The 26,249-nt window shown below is 38.6% G+C and overlaps 2 protein-coding genes across 14 annotated transcripts in view; one reads left to right on the forward strand and one right to left on the reverse strand.

The window, feature by feature from the left end:
• PKP4 (plakophilin 4) overlaps positions 1-2,393 on the reverse strand; it is a 237,700-nt gene extending 235,307 nt beyond the window's left edge. For 9 of the 12 annotated variants that reach the window (XM_053908561.1, XM_053908552.1, XM_053908570.1 and 6 more), the window contains exon 1: positions 2,268-2,393. The gene's annotated coding sequence lies outside the window, so the exon portion shown is untranslated. Of the gene's footprint in view, positions 1-1,128; positions 1,247-1,325; positions 1,443-2,267 lie in introns of those variants that run through there. The other 3 variants (XM_053908537.1, XM_053908545.1, XM_053908543.1) reach the window with 3 other exon arrangements.
• Positions 2,394-2,621: 228 nt separating this feature from the next.
• The window catches only part of CCDC148 (coiled-coil domain containing 148), a 247,003-nt gene continuing 223,375 nt past the window's right edge, over positions 2,622-26,249 (forward strand). For both annotated transcript variants that reach the window (XM_019456947.2, XM_019456966.2), the window contains exon 1: positions 2,622-3,076. The gene's annotated coding sequence lies outside the window, so the exon portion shown is untranslated. The remainder of the gene's footprint in view (positions 3,077-26,249) is intronic.

Consider the following 26,249-nt stretch of genomic DNA (forward strand, 5'->3'; position numbering starts at 1 on the left):
TAACTGAAAGGTACTCATCTTATACTTTTCAGTGCACTTGATTCACACAAAGTAGGTGTTGGAAGACAGCTAGACAATCAACTTATTATTTTCCTGAATCTGATACAAAAATAACGAAGTGTGGAGAGGCTTGTAGTAAACTCAACCTCCAAAGCAAACTGTGTCAAATAAAGGCATACATAGTATGCTTTTCAACATCCAGAAACCTTATTTTGGACATCGGTTGTTCTCATTGTAATGTTGCCATTTCCATAACTATTTCACAGGTACCAGAAAAGATGTTACTTCCATTGCAACACACTGCATTCAAAAAGCGAAGCGGTCTTCTACTTTCCCTTTTAAAATATAATAATCTAAGCCCAATTCTAGAAACACACCGTCTGTCGAAAATGTGCTTTCCTGCATTACAGAAAATAAAATTTGACGAAAAAGTATATTAATTATTATTGATTTTATACATAATTACCATTAGTTAAAAGTTGGAGGGCTGCATTTATTTTTTCAAACTCAGTAACAAAAAGAACTGAGACCTCAACTAATAAATTACATCTTGAAATATACATGATTGTGTTGTCCCCAGTTACTTGCAATGGTAACTGACACGCCCCGAATTTAACTGTACCAGACAGTTCTATCTGTCCCATCGCTGACCAAACACTGCTTCTCTGTTTCTATTCATTACGTATTATAAGAGGTCTAAACACAACCCAGCATGACGAGAAAAAATTGCAATTCTTGTGACAGCAAAGTGATGCATTCAAGTTCTCTCTTGCGGTACATCCCTATCCATGAGCATTAACAGACATTTTTGATAGTGCTAAAATGCGTTGGCTGCAAGCTCATTACTCTAAGAACCTTGGGCACCTTTCCTGCAGGTTTTCAGAAAACCCTCGTAAAACAGGCACTATTCAAATCTTGCAAACCAAACTTGCCAAGAACCTTGTGCAATGATCAATAACCTTGGCTACACCGCCATCCACCCCAAATTCACGATCCTGGAGACCAATGCAGCAAAAACCCAGGCTAAATGCTAGCTGAAGCCCAACAGAACTGCCGCGCTTCCCCTCTGCCGCCCTCTCTGCCGCATGGAGAGAGGCAAGGGGAAGAGAGGAGTGGAGCTAGGCTCACCAGCTCCGAAGATGCTCCGGTGACCTCTGGCTGAGCGGCGAAAGCTGGGCCAGGAAGGCGCTAGTGCAGCCGCGGCGGGCCGAGTGGACTATGCCCCTGGTGCATTCCTCGCATTCCTGCACAATCTGTCGCCAGCCGAGGAGCCCGCGGCGCGCGTCCCCCCCCCCCACCCCCGCCCCCCGGATACACACACACACCTGCCTATTGCTGCGCCCCGAGCGGCCACTGCCGCCGCGGCGCCTGCACTGCCCGCGCTCTCAGTTTGTCGCACTCGGCCAACACGCAGCCAAATTCCGGCCCCGTCGCTCATCCCCTCGTTTCCCGGGTAGGGGAAAGAGGACCAGGCAGCCCCAGCGGTGGGCAGGGACTCCAGAACGGCCCGGGGTTGGGGGGGTGGGGGTGGGTACCGCAGCTCCGCTTTAACTCAGGCAGGGTGAGGTGGAAGCGGCAGCGCAGGAGGGCAGCGGAGGAAGCTCTAGGCTGGGGAACCAGGAGGGGTGGAGCGTGAGGATACGCCGCGAAGAGCGAGGGGCGCGCTGGACGGAGGGGGTGGGCAGGACCCGCAGGAGCGCGGGACTCGCGGGGCAAACGCGAGACTGTGCAGGCAAAAGGGGCGTGGGAGGAAGGGAAGGGGGCCAGGACGCAGGACCTGGGGCTGGAGGGACGGACAGACCGCCCCGAGGGCTGGGGAAGGCGGGCGCCCCAGGGTGTTGGGGGCGCGGGGCGGCGTGCCAGGCGGGCAAGAGCGGGTGAGCCTCGAGGCAGACGTCCGGGAGGGCTCGGCGTGGCGCTCAAGTTCGGCGCTGGGGGATCTGGATCCGAACAAGCCAACGCGGGGAGGGTCGTGCGCGGCGCGCAGGGGAGACCGGAGGAGAGTAATAGCCGGGAAAAGCAAATGGAGGGTGAAACTTGTGCGCCTGCCGGGGGGAGGGGAGCAGGCAGGCGAGTGCGGGCAGGAACACGAGGCGGGGCAGGAAAGCCGAGGCGGCCGCGAGGCGGTGGGGACGGAGTAACGGGAGGGAGGCGCCCGTCCCCCACGCGTCCCTCACACGCAGGTCCCGGCTCCGGCGCGAGGGGGCGAGGGCCGGGGGTCTCGGGGGCAGGAGTCTTCGCGCCCTCCCGCGAGCCCGCACACTTACTTTCCAGGTTAGGCAGCGCCCGTCGTCGCTCGGGGGATCAGGGACATCTGCGCCGAGGGGTCGTCGCTGCGGCACCCGAAAAAATTAAAAAAGTGCGGCGGCCAAGCGGCTGCCCGCCCCTCCCTCCCCCACCCGCCCCCTCCCCCGAAGCTGCTCTCCCACCACCCCGGGCGGCGGCGGTGGCCAACTTGCCCCTCTACCCAGTGCCCATGGTGCCGCCTCCGCGGCCGGCGTCGACACGGACTCAGCCCCGGAGCCCCCTCTACTGCCCAGAGGCCGCCGCCGCCGCCCGCCCAGCCGCCAGCCCGCCTGCCCAGCCAGCCCCGGGCTCCCGGGAACGTCAGCACGCCGCCGTCTCCGGACCTGCTCCCCGCCAACGCCATTGGTCGGAAGGAGAAGGCTGGCCCTCCCTATTGGCCCGGCCCTCATATTGAACGGGCCAATGCGAACTGCGGTTTCAGGTCGCCATAGAGACCGATGCTGTTAAGAGCGAGAGGGCCTGAAGAAGGTGGGGAGTGAGGCTGGAGGTGTCTCAGGCTTGGGGAGCGGGAGGGGGTGTAGGGAAGAAATACAGGGAGATTCCCGCGTGCTGGCTCTGACACCTGAGGCAGCTTGCGCTTCGGCTTCCTGTCAACCCCAGCTGTGCATGAGGGTTTGTCCCTCATCTCACCTCAAAGGCAGGAACAGCTGAGCCCTTGTACGAATCCATGAGAACCTAGGAGTGGGCATTTCACTTTTCCTGCGTCGGGGGAACTCCCTGAGGCCTTGACCTTTGACCTTTGACCTGTGTGCAGCTTCTGCTACTCCAGGTGAGTTTGCTCCCTATCTCTTAATTCGCTGCTTCTTCCTGACGTCACTGATCCACCTGAATTCTACGTGTTTTTCCGAACCACTCCCCTTTCCCTGGGGCGGATCTTGCCTCAAAATTCTGGGTTTAAAAACTTAATGCCTAACCTAAAGGAGACTCAAAGATTTCCTTTGAATGATATTTTAGTAAGGAACTGGCTGACGTATAATATGTTGGATGTCATCGAGTCGTCACTTAAATGTGTTCCCTGCTTTTCCAAGCAAGCCTCTAATCCCTCCATTGAAGGGTATTTATGAAAGACCCACCTGTGTGTACATTCCACACTGTGAGCGTGGCAGGTGCATGCTCTTTCCCCCCAGTTTACCCAGTGGGGAAAAACAGGTGATAAAGTCAGTTCTTCATGCGTTCCGATGATCTCAGAGAGTAAAGGAAATAGATTGCAGTTGATTGAAGTTTTCTGGGTATCTTCCAGTTTACCTCTAAATTTTATGAAGAAATGAACTGAGTTATGGAATCAGTACACAGAAAAATCTTGAGCTTTAATAACAGGTTCTATGCTTTCATTTGGTCACTTTGTGCTAGCTTGTCAATACTGATTGTTTTTTGTAAATAACTTTCATAGTTAAATGCTGGCTATTCAAGTGGGTCTTCATGAAGACATTAGACTTTTAAGCATTATACTGCTCTATCACGTAGCCACTGATGTTCTTAGGTTCCTTCTTTTGGTGATTTTGCCATGTTAGTAAGATGTAAGAATGTAATGTTTATGTTACTGCCTCTTAAGTTGGAGGGACCATATTTTGTGAAAAAGCAGTTAGGATTTTGGAAATTACAAATATTTGTTCAGAGAAAGAGATTAATGTGTGTGCAAGGTACATATATCTAACTACTGTGCTGAATTTTAAGTTGAATAATATGCTTTGCTATTAGTTTTTATCTTGCTATAATTGAAAATTGCAAAAATAGATAAGACTTGTTAATATGGTATCTTGATTGGAAAAACACCTCTTACAATTTGTAGTAAAATGTAAACTTCGTTGATAATCTTATGCAGGGTTGAAGTGCAGAATAGAACAGTTGAACATGTGAGTGTTCCCCCCAAATATTTCCAGAATTGGGAAGGAATCAGCAGGGACCGTAGAGCCTTGCCATCCTGGAAGTTTGCTCATCATGCCTTTCATTTCTGGCTCTTGTGTGTGTGTGTTTGGAAAATGAAAAAAGTAAGATGCAAATTCAAGACTCATTTTTATTAAATTTTTTTTAATGTTTGTTTATTTCTGAGAGAGAGAGAGACAGAGCATGAGCAGGTGACAGGCAGAGAGGGAGACACAGAATCCAAAGCAGGCTCTGGGCTCTGAGCTGTCAGCACAGAGCCTGATGCTCGGCCTGAACCCACAAACCGTGAAATCATAACCTGAGCCGAAGTCGGATGCTTAATGGACTGAGCCACCCAGGTGCCCCAAGACTCATTTTTAATGTACTAAGATGATGCCAATGATTTGGTTTAAAAACATTTTTTAATAATAGTGAATGAAAAGAACATGGGAAAAATAACATTAATATTTCCTTTTTTCTTGCCTTAGGCTAGCATAGAAAGAAGACAACAAGAATTAATTTTTTTACTCCAATAATCTTTTCTTTTTGTATTTTTCTCAGATCACAAGTGTGATGAGTATTTTGATATTGTGTATTCCATGTTTGTAATGATTAAAATCTTACTAAAATCTACCATGAACAAGGTCCCCTAAAATGTTGTCATTATCATTATTATTAATTATTGTTATTATTATTTTTTTTTAATTCTTATACTCAGTTGAAAGTACTACCATGCATTGCTGGACAAGTTTACAAAATCACTGTGTTCCACTAAGAGTTCTAGGCTCTCCAGACTTGGCTGGGTCTTCACTGATTCTCTAAACTCCTTTCCTCAATGAGGAGGGTGATTATCCAGGGTACTTCTCTCAAACCTGTCCTATTTCTGCTTTCCTCAAGCCCCCCCACTGTACTTTGTCTTCTTCCAGTTCTTTAAGTGATCTTGCCTCATATTTGGCTGAGACATCCATCATGGAGTTCCTCTATTTTAACCTTCCTAACACTCAGTCTCCGTTTTTACACTTGATCACTTACTTCAGTCTTGCTGAGAAGAGGTGCCCCTCTTCTGTGCTAAACCCATACTCTATTTCTGCTTCTGAACATGGACCGTATTCTCTCCCCAGGATTTTGCTCCATTGATTGTAAATTTCTCTCTTACATCATATGTTCTGTTCTCTCCTCCAAAAGTTTTCCTTACATGTTATGCATATCTGACCCTTTGTGAAACCACCTTCTTTCAAACCTACCACCCTTTCCTCACCTTCTTTTCACCAAAAAAGGAAGGAAATTTATTAAGCCTTTTCTTTTTTAACCTCCAGTATGCTGGCCCTTGAATACAACTAAAAAGATTCTGAAGATTGTGCATTTTCTCCTCAAAATCATAACCCATTTTGCCAGTAAAGTTCTCTCCTACAAAAAGGGCCTTTTACTTGCTAATTGCAGTGCCTTACTTCCAGATTTCCAGTGGAGGGTGGAGACCATTGTCTCCCAGTCTGAGGTTCCATATAAATGCAAATGAACAACTTGAGAAGAGGAAGCATTTAACCTGCTAGCCACACCACTTTGGTGGGTCTAACTGATGGGAAGTAGAGGTGGGAAGCTGGGGGTTGGGGGGTGGGGCGGGCAGGGCTCTGCTCATGCTGATGGTTGGACCTAAGGCAAAGTTCAAAAGACTAAAAAGGTTTGGTGAGCACCACCTTCAAGAACAAAGTAAACAGAAATCAAAGGGAATTTTCACTTACCATCTCAGAAAGAAGTCAATGAGAACCATCATGATTATGAAAACTTTGTACCTTTCTGATGTTTATTTTCATATTAGCTCACCATGATTAATATTCCTGAAAAATCATAGAGGCAGCAAAGAAAGGGGAAGAGCAGAAACACTCTCCTTTCTTATTCTTGGATGCCTACGGAGAAGGTGGGAGCAGTAAATATAAGAATTCCAAATAACACACTAATTGATAGTTGCTTTTTTTGTTTGTTTTTAAAAGGAATGTTAAAACAGAGGCAGGTGGCAAATGAGGGAAAAAGAGCAGTGGAATAAACTGGTCCTGCGAATGGCTGCTAAAAATAATAGTTCTGCTCAGGATTGACTGACTGTATGCCACCTCCAGACCATTCTCTGAATATGCAAATCCTCCCCTTAGAGGTCCAATCCAATACCTCTAAAGCCTTTTCTGAAAATTTCCTCACCTTATCCACCTCTGGAGAGGATGATTTCTGCCTTAGTATTTTATAGTGGCACTTAATACACTCTACCCCATGGTGTAGTTATTTGTGTGAGCCTTCTCCCATAGAAGATAGGATACAGTAAGAGTCATGACTGTAACTTCCATAGTGCTTTGGACTACTAAAGTGTCTCTCACACTAAGAAAAGCCACCATTCATTAATCCTTTTTTAGTCCTTGGAAGAATTTGACTTCTAACAATGAAATTGTAGGATCAGTAATGTTGGGAGGTACTTAGAAAAAGATGGGACTGGAGGTTCAGTGTAGAAAAGTGAGATAATGTATGGCAGAGCAGCATAGAGGTTTCTGTCATGTAGCCACCCAAGAGAGAAAAGCCTTAGATCTTATCTCTGTGAGGACCTATCTCTACCCCTTGGTGAGGTGGGGTTGGGGGGGGGGCAGTGTGAGAAGGACTGGCTGTACATGCTTTGGCATGAAGTTATCCTATTCAGAGTTAAGGCCATAAAATTTGGTGTATTGAGAAAAACAGTTGAAACTCAGCTTTGTCAAGCAGATTAAATAAGGGCTACCTACATTTTTTTTTCATCCGAAACATCCAGTTCGCTCTGATTCTTTTGTTGTTGTTGTTGTTGTTGTTGTTGTTGTTGTTGTTGTTGTTGTTGTTTGAACACAGTGGAATCATGAGAATTTAACAACTTTATAAAATAAGAAAGGGATCAAACATCTGGTAAATGTAATAGACATGTTTCTAAGTACCTATATCCACAGCCCTTGAAGTATGCAGCCCTGCAAGCCTCATGACCTAGTAGCTGGCCATGGTTCAGCCCGGTGGACACCTGATTCAAATGTGACCAGTTTATTATAGACCATTGACCATACCCTATAATAGTGCCAATCAGATTCTTCTCTTAGAAATTTGAAATTAAGAGAACAAATACAGAGAGAACTGCTGTGTTGGCCCTTGTGTTTTCTGGGATCCTATTCTCCTCACAAGGCTAGAACACACTTCATTTTTTAGTACTCCATGAGCTTTCTGTTTCTTAGAGTCACCTCTCACACATTCTTTTCCTGGTTTGCCTTTAGTGAGTCTGTCTCTTACAATAAAAAGGTTTTGTGACAATATTATGCAAATATTTGACAGCAGAACATATATTATGACCATCTTGTTGGACTATGAAGAGCAACAAATAAAAAATGAATGATCCAAATATTTCCTAAGTTGGATAAAACTTTTTTTTTTTTTGTTTAGTGTGATGTCTATTCCTCCCCACTCCCCAAGCTCAAAGCCTTATATTCCTCAACGCTTAGTTCTCCTGTGAAACTGGGAGCAAGAGAAGAACTTCAAGAATATGAGCATATGGGGCGCCTGGGTGGCTCAGTCGGTTAAGCGGCCGACTTCGGCTCAGGTCATGATCTCACGGTCCGTGAGTTTGAGCCCCGCGTCGGGCTCTGTGCTGACAGCTCAGAGCCTGGAGCCTGCTTCCGATTCTGTGTCTCCCTCTCTCTGACCCTCCCCCCGTTCATGCTCTGTCTCTCTCTGTCTCAAAAATAAATAAACGTTAAAAAAAAAAAATTAAAAAAAAAAAAAGAATATGAGCAATGTGATTGCTTTTTCAAGGTAGAATCATTTACCATGCCACTGGTAGAGGAAGAAAATAATAGAATTTATATATATTTTATACATGTATAATAATTTTTTAGAAACCAGGCTAAAAAATAAAAATAAGGTAGGAAAATTTACCGGAGATATCAGTGGCACCACAGCTCAGGGGAAACAGATTCCGAAGTCTAATTTCCAGCAAATAATTAAAAAAAAAAAAATTCTCAGAAGGAAAACCAAGCTTGATCCAATATTACTGTAATATTTTAGCTGAAGTATCCAATTTTCAACAAAAATATTTGAGACATGCAGAAAGAAAGAAAGAAAGAAAGAGGAAAGCATAATCTAAATTTAGAAAAATAGATAGCCAATGTTCATGCTGTGTGGTTCCACTTGTTGGATTTAGTAGGCAACTAATCCAAAACAGCTACTATAAATACATTTAAAACCTTAAAGGAAAAATAACTCAACAAATAGGGACTCTCAATAAAGAAAAAGAAACTATAGAAAAGGAATGGAGGGGTGTGTGAGTGGTGCAGTGGGTTAAACATCCAACTTTGACCTCACTGCTCATGAGTTTGAGCCCTGCATGGGGCTGACAGCTTGGAGCCTGGGGCCTGCTTCAGATTCTGTGTCTCCCTCTCTCTCTGCCCCTCCTCCACTCATGCTGTCTCTCTCTCTCAAAAATAAACATTAAAAAAATGAATAAACATTAAAAATTAAAAATAAAAAAAATAAAAAAGGAATGGAAACTACGTAATCTGAGGAATAGAAAGGAAAAAAAGTTTGAAGAAAAATGAATAGTGCCTCAGAAACTTATGAGACAACTAGGAGTACAAGAAAGAAAGGATGGGGGACCCTGGGGGACTTGGTCAGTTAAGCACCCTACTCTTGATCTTGGTTCAGATCATGATCTCATGGTTCATGGGATCCAGCCCTGCATCAGTCTCTGCACTGACAGCGCTGAGCCTGCTTGGTATTTTCTCTCTCCCTTACTCTCTGCCCCTCTCCCACTTGCTTGCATATGCACATACTCTCTCTGTCTCTCTCCAAATAAATACATAAATCTTAAGAAAGAAAGAAATAACAGAGTGATAGAAGGATATATAAAAATATTTGAAGAAGCAGCAACCTAAAATTTCCCAAATTTTATAAAAAACTTAATCTATGGATCCATGAAACTCAGTAAACCCTCAATAGAATAAACATAAGAGGAATCAAAACTAGATATATCATCATCAGATTGCTGAAAGACAAAGACAAGAAAATTTTGAAGCAACAAGATCATTATGTAACAATGAAGTAACAATTTATTATGTACAAGGAGAAACCCACAGTAAAATTAACAGCTGACTCCTCATCAGAAACAAAAGAAGCCAGAGAACAATGGAAGAATAGATTCAAAGTGCTGAAAGAAAAACCTATCAGTCAAGAATTCTAGATCAAGCAAAAACAGTCTGTCAAAAATTTGGTGATCATAAATGGATGATCATAGATGGATAAATAGATCATAGATGGAAAAATGGATCATAAATGGATCTATGTTGGAAGTATACTAATTACTAATGGTACCCATATAGCTTTGAGTGAAGCCTAAAGCAGAAGTCTGTCAGACAGATAGATGCAGGGCACTTGGCAAGTCAACAATTTCCATTTGTAAAGTAGCTCTTGACTCAGTGCCAACCCCAGGACGTCAAATGATCACCACAACAATATGTTGTATGAAGTACTGGATTTGAAGTTATTTTCCCTAAATTTTGTGAAAATATGACTTCGTTATTTTCTTAACTCCAGAGCTCTGTCTCTGTCAGAAAGGTGGCAAGAAGCCGATTAGAACAGTAGAGGAGAGGACATATATCATACACAAGTGCTTTCCTTATATCCTATTCTCCTACCGTGGCACCTGGCCCTTCCCATTCCTGTGCCCCTGTTTCTTTACGTACCGGGTCAGCTAACTCTCATCACCGGGTTTCCACACAGCTGGTTATAACTTCTGTGCATCTCTGGGGTTGGACTAGGGGGATAAATCAATAGCATCTGCTTGTTATTATCTTATCAGAAACCACAAGTCAAGAATGGCTATATTTTTAAAAATAAGAAAAAATGATGAAAATAGATGAAGTTAAGGCAACTGACAAGATACAACACCGATTCATGATAAAAATGTCCAACGAACTAGCAATAGAAGGGCACTTCCTTGATGTGATAGAGTGCATCTATGAAAAACCTGCAGCTATCATCACATTTGTGACAAAAGACTGAATGTTTTCTCTTAATTGAGAATGAAATGATATCTACTCATATCCTTTTTTATTCGACACTGTTCTGGAGGTTTTAGCCATTGTAACAAGGAAAGAAAAATAAAGTCGTAGATTGGAAAGGGAAATTTAAAGCTGTCTTTACTTACAAATGATGTGACCCTATACATAGAAAATTCTGAAAAATATACAACAAAAGTAATACTAGAAGTAGTAAATGAATTTAACAAAGTCACAAGATACAAGATAAGTACATAAAAATCAGTTACATTTTTATAAAATAGGAATTAGCAATTTGAAAACAACTTGAGAAAACAGTTCCATTCATAACACAGAAAAGAACATGATACCTAGGAATACATTTTTACAAAGTATAAGAACTCTGACCTATCGATTCAATGTGATCCCTACCAAAATCCCAGCAAATACTTTATGTAGAAATTGATAAGCCAGTCTTAAAATGTATATACATAGGAACAAGAATACCAAAAACAGCAACAGAATAGGAAGAATTAAAATATCCAATTTCAAGATTTACTATAAAGTTGCAATAATAGAACATAATATTGGCATAATAATAGCCATGTAGGTCAATGAAATAGAATTGAAGGTACAGAAGTAAGACCTTACGTTTACGATCAATTGGTGTCCAGCAAAAAATGCCAAGGTAGTTCAATGGGGACTGGGGTGTCTCTTCAAGGAATGCTGCTGGGATGGGGCACCTGGATGGCTCAGTCAGTTAAGCATTGGGACTCTTGACTTCGTCTCAGGTCATGATCTCCCAGTTCGTGAGTTTGAGCGCCATATCGAACTCTGCACTGACAGTGCAGATCCTTCTTGGAATTCTCCATCTCTACCTGTCTCTCTGCCTCTTCCCTGCTCATGCTCTCTTTTTCTCTTTCAAAATAAATAAATAAACTTAAAAAATGCTACTGGAATAATTGGACATCCATGTGCAAAATAATGAACTTATACTCTTAAGCCATACAGAAAAATGAACTCAATATACATCATACACCTAAGAACTAAAATAGTAAGACTTCTGTAAGAACTATTAATTATGTAAGAACTAAAATTATAAGACTTCTGAAAGAAACATAGTACAGTATTTTTGTGACTTTGCTTTAGGCACAGATTGCTTGGATATGATACAACATCATGATCCATAAAAGAAAAAATAAATTGAACTTAATAGAAATAAAGGTTTTTTAAATAAAATTTTGGTTTTTCAAAACAACAAGAAAATGAGAAGATATGTCATAAACTGGGAAAGAATACTTTCTTTTTTCTTTTCTGTTTTTCTTATAAGTTTGTCTTTTTAGTAATCTCTATACCCAATGTAGCGTTCAAATTTTCAATCCCAAGAACAAGAGTTGCATGCCTTTTGACTGAGCCAGCAAAGCATCCCGGGAAGGAATATTTTCTAATCATCATCTGATAAAGGTCTTATATCTAGAATTTATGTAGAACTTCTAAACATCAAAACTAAGAAAGCAAGGAACTCAATTTAAAAATGTGCAAAATATTTGGATAGACATTTCACCAAAAAGTTATACAAATCATCACACGAAAAGATACTCAACATGATTAATCATAAAGGAAATGGACATTAAAACCACAACACAACTGTACAACCACTAGAATGGGTATAAGACAAAAGATTAATAACACCAACCTATTAATAATACCGAGTGATGACAAGGATGTGGAAAACTGGAACTATCATAAATTATGGGTTAGTATACCCAACTCTGGAAAACCATTTGACAGTTTCTTTCAAATATAAATATAAACTTACCATGTGACTCAGCAATTCTACTTCTAGATTTCTACTCAAGAAGTAAAACGTGTCCACACAAAGATGTTTACATCAATAATATCAGCATTTTTCATAATAGGAAAATACTGGAAATAAAATGTCAATCAACTAATGATTAAATAAAATGTGGTACAATAGAATGCTATTCAACAATAAAAATAACTGTGGATACATGCTACAACATGGATAAACCTACATTATATTATGCCAAGAGGAAAAATCCACAAGAGGCCACATGTTTTATGATACCATTTGTATGACCTTTCCAAAAAAGGAAAAAAAATATAGAAACAAAAAGCAGATCAGTGATTACCTTGGGCTGGGACCGGAAGATTGAATCCAAGTGGCTATGGCATAACTTTTTCAGGTCATGGAAATATTCTAGAACTGAATGATGGTGATGGTTGCACAATTATACATTTATTAAAAATCACATTGCATGCTTATAATGGATATATATTCATGGAATATAAATTATGTCTCAATAAAACTATCGCAAGCAAAAACTTTAAAAAATGACATAGGCACATCTTAAAACTCTCATATATGATCACTTAGTAAATTTGGAAACAATTCTCTTTTTTAAAAATGTTTTAATGTTTATTTGAGAAAGAGAGAGAGAGAGAGAAAGAGTGAGAGAGAGAGGGAGATCATGAGTGGGGGAGAGGCAGAGAAAGAGGGAGAAACAGAATCCGAAACAGGTTACAGGCTCTGAGCTGTCAGCACAGCACCTGATGCTGGGCTCTAACTCGTGAACCACGAAATCATGACCTGAGCTGAAGTTGGTCGCTTAACCAGCTGAGTCACCCAGGTGCCCCGGAAACAATTTTCTAACATGACAGAAAATCTTCCCAACAGCATTTCAGTGGATTGAGACCCCAGGTTTTAAACATTAAAGGAAAAAAAAAAACTTCAGGGAGAACTGATTGATAGAGAAGTCAGAAATTTGTCAGAGAAAAATACAACCTTAGTATAAGTATTAGATGGAGTTGAAATTTGAGTGTTATAATTGAGTACATGAAGCCAAATTTGTATTTCTTCCATATCTTTTTGTGATATCTATCTTAGCTTTTATAGCCCTTATAGCCAAGCATGGGAATAAAATGATCTTAGACTTGAATCCTTCTGTTATCAGATATTAAACCATGATTTTCAAGGTAATGCAACATTTATCACAAAATTCCCACTAAAATTTATTTAAATTATCAGTACCATATATTTCAATACATCTTTTTTGGTACTTGTGTATTTTCTTATATTTGTGTTTTATAATTTATATAATGTTAGTATGGTATTACATTTAAAAAACTTATAATAATGTTTAATAATAGAGATATGTGATTGATAATGTTTGAAGGGGAGACCTCAGTTTTTTTATTTTATTTTTTAAAATTTATTATTTATGCATGTACGTATGTATGTATTTATTTACATGAGAGAGAGAAAGAAAGTGAGTGAGGCAGGGACAGAGAGAGAGGGGGACAGAGGATCTGAAGCAGGCTGTCTGCTGTCAGCCCAGATCCTGATGTGAGGCTTGAACTTACAAACATGAGATTGTGACCTGAGCCAAAGGCAGACGTTTAACCAATTGAGCCACCTAGGTGCCCCAAGAGACCTCAGTTTTAATAGAATATATTTAGATAAAATGTACCTTCGTTCCCTGTTGTTTTGGTTTGTTTCTGTTGCTTTTTTAGTTTTTCTGTATTGTCTACCTCAGGTGGTAGGAATAAATCTTTGGAAGACTACATTCTAATTTTTTGGTGTTTTCTTTGTCTTGAAGATCAGTTAGATCATTTACCTCTAACAAGTCACATTTGAATTTTTAACATCATTAGAGACAATAATCATAACTGTGGTCCAACTTGAGAGAGGTCAATGAAATCTTGAGTTGTATTGAGAAGTTTATTCTTTTGACATAGCCAAATGATGTAAAAGTGAGACATATATAACAAAAATACACTAGAAAGAAGGCCATGGAAATTGCCATAAAGTAGAGAATTTGAGATAAGAAAAAAAAATTCCATCCACACAGAATTAATTCATTTTTATGGTCAGTAGAAAACCTGATTTCAAAATTCTAGGCTTTCAATGATTTACTATTTGGCTTTGGAAAACTCATTTTTTTTTCCACTGACCGCCCCACATTAGTGAAAATGAGATGTAACATACTTCTCCATTCTCACAAACATTACTCATTAACTTTTAAACTTAAAAAAGGTGAAATACATAAACTTCTGAACTTTTAGTATGAGTATACTACTGTGCCTATATCTGACCATTAGTATTGGGGTCTTTGGTATCTAAGAATTTATCTAAGAAGAGGTCTCCTTATTTCTACTTTACTTCAGCTTTCCTTTTTGCTTTCTCCCTTCTAGTTCTCAACAGGTAAAAAATAATAATAATTATTATCATAGTCTGAAATACCATAGAAACCAACCATCAGCATTTTATTAATTTATTAATCTTTTTTTTTGAAGCCACTATAAACAGTTTCTCATAGGCTTATGTTAGGAGGTGTATCATAATCTCATGGTCAAATATACTTAAATTATAATATGTTCATCTAGTGTTTATTTCAATTATCAGTTTTCTAGAATTATAGAATTTTAGAGCTGGAAAGAACATTAGAGATCATAAACCAGCACTAAAACTGGCTATATAACTCTCAATTAAGATTCTTTCCATCCAACCTTTTCAATTTCTCTAGTAAAGAAGAAATTTATATGATTTGGACATTTCACTGTTTGCCATATATATGCACGTGACTAAATTTTTCAAAGCTAAAATAGGGGCACCTGGGTGGCTCAGTTAGTTAAGCATCTAACTCCTGGTTTTGGCTCAGGTCATGATCTCATGGTTCCATGAGTTTGAGCCCAACATCAGGCTCTATGCTGATAGTGTGGAGCCTGCTTGGGATTCTCTCTCTCCCCCTCTTTCTCTCTCTCTGCCCCCACCCCCATGCTCTCTCTAAACAAACAAACAAACAAACTTTTTAAAAACAAATTAAAAAAAACAATTAAAACATTTTTCCAAAGCTAATTTCAATTTAAAGATTTTTATAGATTTTTATATGTTATGTTTTAACATTAGAGGTAAAAAATATGCATTTATGCCAAGAATTCTCTTCCTTGCATTTATAAATGACTACTTTATCTACACTGCTCTTCTACAATATTATTTGTGAAGAGATGATAACTTAAGATATTTGTATTTAATCTTCAACATGTATGCTCTGTAATTATTTTTTATGGTCCAGAAATTGAGTCAAAACCATGTCGACCACCACATCTATATTTTAAAAGCTGACAAAGTGTGTTTGATATAGTTGGTGGAAGAGGATTGAGCTCAAAGTCAGGAGATCTGGCTGAGTTTTATCCTTGCCTATTCTACCTGCTTCTTCTTGTCTTGGCTAAGTCATTTAATCTCTCTTGTGTTTACTGATCTGTAGAGTGTAACAGTCACACTAAAATCTTCTCTGGGCTTAGGTTAATTTGTGCATAAAGTGAAATGCTGCATGATCTCATTCTAAATCTTGGCTTGGTTTTCTTTATTTTCTTGAAGGAAATTTACCAAAAGTGTTTTTATCACTTTGCTATAGTCATTGGAATTTGTTTTTTCTCATAAACTGTCTTTGAATATACTTCTTTCTCTTTCTTGGTTCAATATCTGCCTCTCCCCTTAACTCCAGTTATATTTTGCCTTCTTTTTGCTCCTTCTAGAAACTTACCTTTACCCTTAGGGAGCAAGTCTCTATTAAGAAAAAAAGATGATAGAGGTCTACTTGTATGCATGTTGAAGAGCACTGCCTATGAGTTAATCTCCCTTCACTGGCAGGGAGTAGCACAGACAGCTAGGTGTATGGACTCTAAAGCCTGGGTATGCATCTGGTCTCTACCACTCAGTAGCTATATGATCTTTACCACAGTTTCCTATTCTGAAAAATGGGAACAACAGTGTTGCTTAAATGTTATTTTGAGAATTAAGTCAATCAAAATAGATAAAGCTGTTGGCATAGTGCCTGGCTTGTAAGAAACTGCTCAACAAATGTTCACAATTATTGCACCTACTCTATAGACCCTCATAAAGTGGTAAACACTTTAGCACAGCTGGAAGAGGAAAGGATAAAGCTGAGGCAGGGGAATATTTCTGGGTGAATTGAATGGTGTGTTTTTACAGTTCAGGGCCTTTTGTGACAACATTCTTTATTTCCTACTCCTTGCCCTTTTCATCCTACTGGGATGTAAATGTTGGGCAAAAGTATGATGAAGAGGAAGATTGACACAATTTATTGGTGATGTCTCTTATTTAATTTGCAGGAATGGCTACCAATGGCAACTTTTTCCTTCAAGTAAATTATCTATTTGAATTGTGATTTTGTTTTGTTTTGTTTTCTGCCAGCGTTTTGAACTGGCATGCCATAATTGTTATATTCTGAAACATTAAAGAAAAAAGCCCAAGAACTGTCCTTTGGGCAGGTCTATTTATGTAATGCTCCATTTGAGAAATAGCACTGGAAAAAACTGTTCTTAGCAAAGAATGTTAATTGATGAAAACATTTCTTTGCTAACAATCTAAGGGAAGCAATCTGTTCTTAGCTCTTTAAACCACAAAATAGATTTAGCCATTCATGAACAAAAGCCAATTATTTATTTTCAATACTACCTTTAACAAATCTTGTTTTTTGATAACGGAGCTCTTTTTCTATTCTCTATCAAAGTAGATTTTAAAAATATAACCACTCTTTTAATAAGAAAAAGACAGCCAGATCTAATAGCAAGATTATCATGTGGTACAAAGCATATTTTCCACCTTAATATTTAACTACGTGAGCTTTTTAAATAGGGAGGGGCTTATCCATTTTGATTAAGGAGTCTATTATACCTGATGTTCTGTAGAGCTAGCGTAACAAATATGTGATATGAAAAAAAGCACAAGAGATGATTTGGGTGAGAGGAGAAAATTTATAGTGTTTAGAAAATTATACTGCATATACCTGATGTGGACATGGAAGATATTGAATCTGGATAAATCAATGAGTATTTCACTTTTCCTCATGGTTTTGTAAGAAAGAAGGAAAGGATTAGTACATGTATTTTGTCAGGTCATAAACATTATTTTTGAAGTTCAAAAATAAATATATCAACAAAAGTAGAAATTAGAATTCCCAAGCCATAGGATGTCACTTGGCAAAAAATATGCCTTTTAATAAAACATCTTCAGCATATTTTTATTTCAAATACTAGTATAAGAGAAAAACTCATGTATTACATGATCATGTAGAAAAGTGATACACAACACAGTAACAACAACAACAAAAAAACTGATTAAAAAATGAGTAGAGGAACTAAACAGACATTTTTCCAAAGAAGATATACAAATGGCTAACATATACATGAAAATGTGCTCAGCATCACTAATCATCAGGAAAATGCAAATCAAGACCACAATGAGATATTACCTCACAACTCTCAGAATGGCTATCATTGTGAAGACAAGAGATAAGCATTGGTGAGAATGTGGAAAAAATGTGTACTGTTGGTGGGAATGTAGATTGGTGCACCCATTATGGAAGGCAGTATGGAGGTTCCTCAAAAAGTTAAAAATAGAGCTACCACCTGTTTCAGATTCTGTGTCTCCCTCTCTCTGACCCTCCCCCGTTCATGCTCTGTCTCTCTCTGTCTCAGAAATAAACGTTAAAAAAAAAAAAATTAAAAAAAAAATAGAGCTACCATATCCAACAATTCCACATTTTGGTATCTATTTAAAGGGAAAAAAATCACTATCTTAAAAAGATATCAGGAGCCATCAAGTTCATTGCAACATTATTTATAATAGCCAAGATATGGAAACAACCTAAGCATCCATCAAGGGATGAATGGATAAAGAAGTCATACACACACATGCGCACGCACACACACACACACACACACACACACACACACACACACACACCAAAATATTATTCAGCCATAAAAAAGAAGGAAATCCTGCCATTTGAGACAACATGGGTGGACGTTGAAGGCACCAACACTGAGTGAAATAAGACAGGAAAAGATAAAAACTGTATGATCTCATTTAAATGTGGAATCTAAAAGGTTAGAATTCACAGATACAGAGATCAGATTGGTGGTTGCCAAAAGCAAGGGAAGAGGGCAAAATGGGTGAGGGCCTCCAAAGATAGCAACTTTCAGTTATAAGATTAATCAGACCGGGGATGTAATGTACAATATGGTGACTAAAGTTTAAAATACTCTATTGTATATTTGAAAGTTGCTAAGAGAGTAGATCTTGAAAGTTATCATATGCACGCACAACATTTCTATGTGAGGTAACAGATGTTAACTGAACTAATCGTGATAATCATTTCACAAAACATACATATATCAAACCATCATGCTGTATACCTAAGACAAATACAATGTTGTATGTCGATTATATTTTATTAACTAGTTAAAATTTAATAAAAATGGTTAAATGGTAAATTTTATATATATTTTACCATAATAAAAATTTATATTGTTATCACTCTTACTAGTAAAAAGAAGCTACAATTACATAAGAAAAAATAAAGAAGTCAATAGATGTTCCAGGATATATAAGGTAACTAAGTTCTGTGCTTATTCTGCAATCTTCTAATTAGATATTTCTGATTTATTTTGGATTTTTTGGTGTGATATTTAGCTTATAAATGTAATGGTTAATATAATTAGGTCTGAGAATCTCATCATTTTGCTTCTTTTTTTAGGGTTTTTGTTTTAATTAAAAAACATTTTTAATGTTTATTTTTGAGAGAAAGAGAGAGAGACAGAGACAGAGACAGAGCATGAGCGGGGGAGGGGCAGAGAGCAAGGGAGACACAGAATCTGAAGCAGCTCCAGGCTCTGAGCTGTTAGTGCACAGCCGGATGTGGGGCTTGAACGCATGAACTGTGAGATCATGACCTGAGCTGAAGTTGGACGCTTAACCGACTGAGCCACCCAGGTGCCTCTAGGGTGTTTTTTTGTTTGTTTGTTTGTTTTGTTTTAATGTTTACTTCTTTTTGAGAGAAAGAAAGACAGAGCACAATTGAGGGCAGGGTAGAGAGAGAGGGAGACAGAATCTGAAGCAGGCTCTAGGCTCCGAGCTGTCAGCACAGAGCCCAACATGGGGCTCAAACTCACTAACTGTGAGATCATGACCTGAGCCAAAGTTGGATGCTTAACTGACTGAGCCACCCAGGCACCCCTCTTCATTTTGCTTCTTATGTATTGTACATTTATATTTTTCACAGTTTAATTTGGCCAAATGACAGCTCTAGAAATGAAAATCCCATTTTTATTAGGACCCATGTAAGAGATGTTAAGGTTGCCCTAATTTGTCCAAATTTAGGGCTGTATGCTAATCCACTCACATCAGGATTGTATTAGTACTTCAGATTTTGTTCCAAGTTCTCCTTCCATGAGATCTTTGGATGATCTGCTAATATAGCACATAGGAAATGATTCTCATTGTTAAGCATATTGCATTTACTTTTTACTAGACTACTGAACATCCATCAGAAATGAGCAGCCTGAAGTAGATTTGTAGTCATTTTTATTTGCACCATAATAACTAATACTTACATAGCATTTATGTATGCCTGACACAGTTCTAAGCACTTCATTTATATCATTTCATTTAGTCTCTATAAGAACTATATGAAGTAGGTATACTGTTATTATCCTCACTTTATAGTAAATTATGGCACAGATAAATTATTGTACTTGTTCAAAATTACTCAGCTTCTAAATGGCAGAGCTGGGATTTGAACCCAGGTGTTCTGGTTCTGGAGTCTGGCCTTAATGCACTGTATTACATGAAAGACTTAGAGTTGAGTTTCTAAGTTCCAAATTATCTAATTTCCTGATAGATCTTTATTTTTTTTCCTGTTTCATATTTCTCTTCTCTTTAAATATTGAACATTAGGACGGAGATGAGTTGTATTTTTAAAGCAACTTTATTGAGGTGTGATTTACATAAAACAAAATGTACCTATTTAAAACTTTTTATTTTAGAGAGAGAGAGTACAAGTGGGGGAGAGGGGCACAGGGAGAAAGAGAGAATTGCAAGCAGGCTCCATGCTCAGTGCGGAGCCCAATGTGAGGCTTGAGCCCATAACCCTGGGATCATGACCTGAGCTGTAAATCAAGAGTCAGATGCTCAACCAACTGAGCCACCCAGATAACCCAAAAATGTACCTCTTTTAAAGTATGGTTTGATAGGTATTGGTAAACCAATCACCCTTATAAATACCAATGCAATCATTTCTCTCATTTCATAAATTTTCCTTACTGCCCTTTGCCCGGCAACAATTGATCTGGGTTTTGTCATTACACATTAGATTTATTTCATTTAAATGGAAGCAATACAACATGTTTCTCTTTTGCGTCTGACTTCTTTCACTCAGCATAGTGATTTGAGATTCAGCCATATTGTGTGTATCATTAGTTCATTCCTTTTTATTGCTGAGTAGTGTTGTATTATATGTATATACTACAATTTGTTTATTCATCTACCTATTGATGGACATTGAATTTCAGTGTTTGGTTATTATGAGTTAGCTGCTATGAACATTTGTGTACAAGTCTTTGTGTAAGCACACATTTATATTTCTCTTGGAATTGGTGGGCCTTATGGTAAGTTTATGTTTAACTGTTGAAGAAACTGCCAGCGTTTTCCAAAGCAGCTATACCATTTTATATGTCCATCGGTAATGTATGAAGTTCCATTTGCTTTATATTCTTGTCAGCACTTGGTACTGTCAATGTTTTAAATTTTAGCTACTCTAATGTGTGTCATGGTATCTTATTGTGGTTTAAATTTGCATTTCCCTGATGACTACAGATGTTAAACATCCTTTCATGTGTTTGTTGGGCATGTATGTATCTTCTATTATGAGGCAACTGTTCAAATAATTTGCCTTTTTAAATTGGGTTGTCTTACTATTGAGCTATAATGTTTTTACATATTCTGGATACAGGTTCTTTATCAAATATACTTAACACAGATATTTTCTCCTAGTATTTTGTTTGTAATTTAAGTTCCTGGATAGTATCTTTTGAAGAGCAAAAGTTTTAATTTTTATTAAGTCCACTGTATCAACTTTTTTCTGTTATGGTTTGCGCTGTGCTGCCTTATGTGATAATTCATTGCCTACATTCAAAGTGATGAAGGTTTATGTCAGTTTTATTCTAGAAGTTTTATAATTTTACCTGTTGTATTAATGTTAATGTATGGTATAAAGTAAGGCTTGACTTTCATTTTTTTTCCAGTAGATATCCAGCACCATTTGTTAAAAAGACCATCCTGTCCTCACTGAATTTATCGGCATAGATTTTTCAAAATCAACTGAATATAAAACTAAAATGAGCTATCATTTTATATCCATTAGGATGGCCATTATTAAAAAAGGTGAAAATCACCCCCCAAATAACAAGTGTTGGCAATGATGTGGAGAAACTAAAACCGTTGTGGACTGTTGGTGGGAAAGTAAATAGTGCAGCTGCTATGGAAAAGTCAATTTGTCAAAAAATTAAACATAGAATTACCATATGACCCGGCAATTCCACTTGCAGGTATATACTCCAAAGAGGTGAAAGCAGGGACTCAAACAGATTATTTGTATACCCATGTTCACAGCAGCATTATTCACAATAGCCAAAGGTGGAAGCATCCCAAGTGTTCATGGAAGGATGAATGGATAAACAAAACGTGGTATATGCATATAATGGAATATTATTCAGCTTTGAAAAGTAAGGAAATTCTGACACATGCTACATGGATGAATCTTGAAGACCTAACGTTAAGTGAAATAAACCAGTCACAAAAGGACAAATATTGTATGATCCCACTTATATGAGGATATGTAGAGCAGTCAAATTTATAGAGACAGGAAGTAGAATGGTGATTTCTAGGGGCCAGAGGGGAGGGCAAGGGTGAGTTGAATAAATATGGTGTTACAGTTTGGGAAGGTGAGAAAATTATGGAGATGGATGGTGGTAATAGTACACAACAATGGGAATGTACTTAATGACACTCAAAAATAGTAAATTTTAGGTTTATATATATCTTACCACAATTTAAAAAATCAACTCACCATATTTGTTGATTTCTAGACTTGCTTCTGTTTCATTGATCTATATGTCTATCCTTAAACCAAAACCACAATGTCTTGATACTTGTATCTTTTATAGTCAGTCTTAAGATGCGATAGTTAAGTTCTCCAAGTGTGTTCTTCCTGTTCAAAATGATTTTGGCTGTTCTAAGTCTTTTGCTTTTCTGGAAAAATTTAAAATCAGCTTTCAATTTCTATTTTTTAAAGAAGCCAACTTAGGAAGTTTATTGGGATGGCATTACATTTCATATTACTATCGGGAGAACTGACAATATCATCAAGTTTTTGAACCATTAATGTAGTATATCTCCTCTTTTATTTGGATTTTCATTAATGTCTCTTGGGAATATTTTCCAGTTCTTAAGGGAGGGGAGTGTCAGAAGGAGAGGGAGAGAGAAAATCTTAAGCAGGCTCCATGCCCAGTGCAGAGCCAGATGAGGGGCTTGGCTCTATCTCATGACCTTGAGATCATGACCTGAGCTGAAATCAGGAATCTGACAGACTGACTGAGCCACCCAGGTGCCCCATTTTGATGCTATTTTAATGGTATTTTAAATTTCATTTTTCAACTGTTCATTGCCAATATGTAGAAACACAATTGAATATTGTATATTGTTCTTATATCCTATGATTTTGCTAAACTCACATATTAATTTCAGTAGGTTTTGTTTGTTTATTACTTGGTATTTTCTATAGGTACAATATGCTGTCTTTGAATAAAGACAGTATTAGTTCCTCTTTCCAAAGTCTCTGCATTTTATTTTCTTCTGTTATGTGTGCTTGTGAAGACCAGAACAATGCTGACTAGGAGTTGTCAAAGTATACATCATTGCCTTATTTATGATTTAGAATGAAAAGCATTCTTTTACCTTGCAATATGATTATAATTATAATTTTTTTTTTCAAATGCCCTTTATCAGGCTGAAGAAGTTCCTTTGTATCAAAGTTTGTTGAAAGTTTCAATTATGAGGTGATGTTAAATTTAGTCAAATATATCTGCATCCTAAGATGATCAAATGTTTTTTCTGCTTTATTTTGTCAATATCCCTAATTTAATTGATATTCAAATGTTAAACCAACACTACATTCCTAGGATTAACATCACTGGGTCAAGTCTACTATTCTTTTTTTTTAATTTATTTTTTAATTTTTTTAAATGTTTATTTATTTTTTTAACGTTTATTTATTTTTGAGACAGAGAGAGACAGAGCATGAACAGGGGAGGGTCTGAGAGAGAGGGAGACACAGAATCTGAAGCAGGCCCCAGGCTCTGAGCTGTCAGCACAGAGCCTGACGCGGGGCTCGAACTCACGGACCGCAACGCGAGATCATGACCTGAGCTGAAGTCGGAGGCTTAACTGACTGAGCCACCCAGGTGCCCCTTAAATGTTTATTTTTAAGAGAGAGAGAGAGAGAGAGAGAGAGAGAGAGAGAGAGACAGAACGAGCATGAGCAGGGGAGGGGCAGAGAGAGAGGGAGACACAGAATGTGAAACAGGCTCCAGGCTCTGTTCTGACAGCTCGATGTGGGGCTTGAACTCCCGAAACTTGAATTTATGACCTGAACTGAAGATGGACACCCAACTGACTGAGCCACCCAGGCACCCCCAAGTCTACTATTCTTTATGTATATTTTTGGATGTAATATGCTGTTTATTGAGGGTTTTTTTGTTTTTGTTCTGAGGAACATTGGTCTTTAGTTTTCCTGTAATTTCATTTTTGGTTCTGGTATTAGGGTAACGCCAACTTTTTAAAAAGATTTGGAGGATGGGGCACCTGGGTGGCGCAGTTGGTTAAGCGTCTGACTTCAGCCAGGTCACGATCTCGCGGTCCGTGAGTTCGAGCCCCGCGTCGGGCTCTGTGCTGACTGCTCAGAGCCTGGAGCCTGTTTCCGATTCTGTGTCTCCCTCTCTCTCTCTGCCCCTCCCCCGTTCATGCTCTGTCTCTCTCTGTCCCAAAAATAAATAAAAAACGTTGAAAAAAATTAAAAAAAAAAAAAGATTTGGAGGGTGCCTAGGTGGCTGAGTCAATTAAGTGTCTGACTCTTGATCTTGACTCAGGTCATGATCTCACCCTCTTTGAGTTTGAGCCCCAATCAGGTTCTGTGTTGCACAGAGCCTGCTTGGGATTGTCTCTCTCTCTCTCTCTGTCTCTCTGCCCCTTCTCTGCTCTCTCTCTCTCTCTCTCTCAAAACAAATAAATAAAATTAATTTTTTTAAAAAAGATTTGGTCTGTGTTCCTTCTTTAAAGTCTGAAGGAGTTTGGTTGGGATTTGCATTATTTTTTCCTTAAAGATTAATAGAATTTACCAGTAGAATGATCTAGCTCTGCAAGTTTGTCCTTCAAGGTTTTTTGTTTTTTGTTTTTTTCTTTTCAACAACTAATATAATTAATTTAATAGGTATGAGGCTATTTGGGTTTTCTATTCTTCAATAATCTTTCATAATTTACGTCCTTCAGTAATTTGTACATTCTATATATGTTGTTGAATTTCTTGGCATAAAGTTGTTGATAATATATTCTCTTATTATCTTTCAAGGTATATATTGTCTGTAGTTATGGCCCTTCTTTCATTTCTGATATTGATAATTTGTATCTTTCTGGTTTTTGATCAGTCTATCTTGTGATCTTCTCACCTTCCCAGTGGTTCATACTTCAGTGCCTTATACCCCCACCCTATCCAGTTGTGCTGGTCAGAAACTAGGGAGAGAGCTTGGACAGCTTCTTCTCCCTTATTCCCCTACTGTCCCTAGCTGTATACTCTCTTCATCAGCAAATCTTGCTGTCTTAAATTTTATTGACTACATCCATTTCTTACCATTGCCACTGAATTAGTACAAGCCAAATATCGCCTCTCACCTGACCTATTGTAACAGTCCCTTAATTGACCTCTGTATATCCCCTCTAATCATTCACCCAATATCTCAGGCTAGAGTGATCTTCCAAAACGTAGTCTACACATGTCACCTGCTTCCTTAAATCTCCTCAATGGATTCTCACTGGTCTTAGATAAAGAAACTAATCCTAAACCAGGCCTAAAAGGCCCTGCGTACCTCTCTTTTTCTGTCACCATAAGACCCCTCATTCTATTTTCCAGTCATACTGGCTTTTTTTCAGTTCTTGGGAGATTTCACCTTCCTTCTTGCCATAAGATCTCAGCAAATGCAATTATCTTTTTTGGAATGTCCTTTTTCATGTTCCAATCATCCCCTCCTCCAGATTAATTCTGATTTATCTGTAGATTTTAGCTCCTATCACTTCTTCAGCACAGCCTTCCTTAACCTTTAAACATGCACTTTGTGGGGCGCCTGGGTGGCGCAGTCGGTTAAGCGTCCGACTTCAGCCAGGTCACGATCTCGCGGTCCGTGAGTTCGAGCCCCGCGTCAGGCTCTGGGCTGATGGCTCAGAGCCTGGAGCCTGTTTCCGATTCTGTGTCTCCCTCTCTCTCTGCCCCTCCCCCGTTCATGCTCTGTCTCTCTCTGTCCCAAAAATAAATAAAAAACGTTGAAAAAAAAAATTAAAAAAAAAAAATAAACATGCACTTTGTGTATAATTGTAGAAAACTACTTATGTCACTACCACTTTATCCCCAGTGGAAATAAGCATGTCTCCAGCATTAGGCACTACATAAATATTTGTTGAACGAACGAGTCAATGATTGCCTTCTTATTTTTATAGAATTATGAGCATGATAGATCCTAAATGAATATTGTTGACCACTTTATGAGTTATTGCCTAATATGCATCATTTCATATATTCTGAATGACAGTTTATTTATAGCCTCTAAAAAATGAGGTTCATATTTCATTGAAAATAATAGCATAGAAGAATTTAATTTCACATAAACTTTCATTACGAGGGTAATTTTTTTCTTTTTAAAAATATGGTTGAAAGATTCACCTCCTGGTTGCTGTTTGTCATTTGTACTTCTACGGGGAAAAGGCCTACTTCCAAAATATTTCAGTCAGTTTTCAACTGTATAGATTGTGTAAATTTTATAAAGGAGGCAACACTATCCTCCTGTAATAGTATTAGGTAGTTCTGACATCTCTCCCTCTCACACACATACTCTTGAGCACCAGAG

Source organism: Panthera pardus, unplaced genomic scaffold (assembly GCF_024362965.1).
Source record: "Panthera pardus isolate Hobbes unplaced genomic scaffold, ASM2436296v1 HiC_scaffold_10, whole genome shotgun sequence".
Lineage (NCBI taxonomy): Eukaryota > Metazoa > Chordata > Mammalia > Carnivora > Felidae > Panthera > Panthera pardus.